This window comes from Agelaius tricolor, unplaced genomic scaffold (genome assembly GCF_023055355.1).
Source record: "Agelaius tricolor isolate 1412-34295 unplaced genomic scaffold, bAgeTri1.0.p SCAF_39, whole genome shotgun sequence".
Classification (NCBI taxonomy): Eukaryota; Metazoa; Chordata; class Aves; order Passeriformes; family Icteridae; genus Agelaius; species Agelaius tricolor.
This window is the reverse complement of record NW_027269299.1, coordinates 4,202,501-4,205,000: the sequence shown is the minus strand read 5'-3', so window position 1 is coordinate 4,205,000 and position 2,500 is coordinate 4,202,501. Positions and strand designations below refer to the sequence as shown.

At 71.0% G+C, this 2,500-nt stretch overlaps 1 long non-coding RNA gene and 1 other non-coding gene across 2 annotated transcripts in view; one reads left to right on the top strand and one right to left on the bottom strand.

The window, feature by feature from the left end:
- LOC139603485 (uncharacterized) overlaps positions 1-2,500 on the bottom strand; it is a 117,701-nt gene that overhangs the window by 111,215 nt on the left and 3,986 nt on the right. The gene's annotated exons all lie outside the window — the stretch shown is intronic.
- On the top strand, positions 2,334-2,486 carry LOC139603539 (5.8S ribosomal RNA). The gene has a single exon (XR_011683713.1). It is a non-coding gene; the product is annotated as a 5.8S ribosomal RNA (ribosomal RNA).

Below are 2,500 nucleotides of genomic sequence, written 5' to 3'. Positions count from 1 at the left end.
CTCTCCCCGCGCTACACCGTGCGTCACAGCTGGGTCTAGTAGCATGGTGTGCTCGCCGCTGTCGCAGTGGCTTGCCCCCCCGCCCCTCACACCAACCCCCCCAACCCGGCCTTGCACCGGTCTGCCGCCGGTTCGTCCCCGTCAGAGAGCAGGGGCATGGCCGCGGGCCCTGAGCCTCTCGCCGCTGCGGCCGGCGCCGCCAAACGCCGGTCGCCGGCGTGCCACGTGCGGGCACCCTGGTGCGGCTTGAGTTCTCCCGAGCTTGGCTCTCCTCGGCGTGTGCACGAGAAAGCCGCACGGGTGTCAGGAGGGAGGGGTGCTCGGCACGGCCCCTTCCCGGAAGCGCGCCCATCCCTTCCCTCGCTGCTTCGCCCGTTGAGCAACGGCCGGCCGTCCGGCCGTGGCACCCATCCGCGGCTGAGGTGGAAAGGGCAAGGGAGCCGGGTGGCTGGGGGGTGCCGAGCCATGGCGGTCCTCTTGGGCGCGCAGCACCGGGCTACTGAGGGAAACCCCGGGCTCCAAGAAGGACGTGGCAGCAGTGGCGGCAGATGTTGGGCGCGCCCCCGCCGGTGCACGCTCCCCCAAAGGCAGCAGCAGGGGAGACACCCCGGCGGGGCCATGCAGGTCGTTTCCCTCGCCCTGGGGCCAGGTACCTAGTGCTCCGCGCCTCGGCAGTTCCCCCAGTTTTTTTCCCTCAGCGTCGTCAAACGCTATGGGTTTGCCGAAAGGGGCCAGCAGGGCCAGGTGGTGGTTTAAAGACTCCGGCGGCTCGGTGCGGCCCGCCGTTGGTGGCTGCGGTGCCGGTGGCGGTGGCGGCAGGCATGCCGGGCAGTGGCCATGTGGGGTGCCACTGAGGGGTGGGGAGCAGCTACTCCCACCGATCCCCTGCAGTGGTTGTCCCGTTGCCACCGGCTGCGCTCCTCCGTCGCCATCGTTGTCCCGCTGCGTGCCGTGGGGTTTAACCGTGCCGCGCTGGGGAGGGGCGCCCCGCACCCCCCTCTCCGTGGCCCATGGGGGCCCGCTCGCCTCGCCGTAATGGGCGACACTGGCAGAGAGTGCGCCCTCTCTGCCCTTCCTCGGCCACGGGGTCGCGGCTACCGGGGCCCACCATCGCTCTCTCTCCTTGGCCCGCCGCCGCGGTCTCTGGCGTGCGCGGCGCCGCGTCCTCTCCTCCCCTCGACGGCCTTTTCTTCTCGAACGCGCACCTGCAGCGCCGTTGTCTGCTGGCCGTCCCCTGGCTCGACTGCCCACCCGCTGGTGGGGGCGAGCGCTCGGCGGGCCCTCCGGCGGCAGAGGCCCGTGAGCGCAGGTGACCCCGTGCCGAGTGGCCGTGGCGCCGCTCAATGGGTGTCCCTCCCAGTGGGGACAGTCAGCCGGAAGGCGCCCGCCGTCGGCCGTCCCGTCCCGGGCTCCGCTTCTCGCATCCTCCATCGCCCTTCCCGGCCGCATGTGGGCCGCACGAAGGTGTGCGGGGCGGCCACGGGGGCGCTTCTCCCCACCCGGTCTCTGCGTGTAAACGAGGAGCGTGGGCCTTGCCCCCTGGCTCAGCACCGTACCGCCTTAAGCCGGGCACGTGCCCGAGGTAAGCGGAGGTAAGCGCCCTGGTGGTGCGACGCGGCGGTGGCGGTCCCGGGAGTGTGGCCCCGGCAGGGCGGGATCTGCCGTCCGGCAGCCCTCGGGCGCCGGCGATGCGGCTCAGCTATCGGTGGCCCCCGCCTCCGGGGCCGGCGGCGGAGCGCGTCCGCTGGTCGCCCGCCCGCCCGGCAGGGGAGCGGTCTCGAAGGAGGTGCGTCGGTGGGGGCCAGTCGTCGTCACGGGCTGTCTCAAGCGGGGGGAAGGCCGTGCAGTGGGGGAAGAGAAAAGCCGGCCGCACAGTGGTGCGGCGGTGCTCCGCGAGGCCCGCGGCTTCGGGGGCCGAGGGAGAGCCGGCATGTGCAGGGGCCGACGGCTGTGCGCCCCTGGCCGTGTGCCGTGTGTTGTGCGTGTCGTCCTGTGAAAACGAGAAGCAGGCGGGCCGCCGTGCCCTCCCATGTTCCAGCGCGCGCCGCCTGGCCCTCCACGCGGAGGCCAGGACGAGCCCGGGCGCCTGGGCCGCCTCCGAAGGACGGCTGTTGTGAAGTCAGCGTCTCCCCTCGCAGGGGGAGGCGGTCGGGGGTGCGGGCTCCCCCGCCTCTTGGCCGGCCTTCGGAGCGTGGGTTGCTCCAGTTGGTGTTTTTTCCCTTTCCGTTTCTGAGTGCTCGTACGGTCAAAGCCAGGCACGCGTTTGCACGTCCTCAGTGCCAGAGTAACAAAAAAAGGGGCCGCTTGGCGTGAGCGGTGCCCGAAAGCCAGACAACTCTTAGCGGTGGATCACTCGGCTCGTGCGTCGATGACAAACGCAGCTAGCTGTGAGAATTAATGTGAATTGCAGGACACATTGATCATCGGCACTTTGAACGCACTTGCGGCCCCGGGTTCCTCCCGGGGCTACCCCTGTCTGAGGATCGCTTGACGATCAATG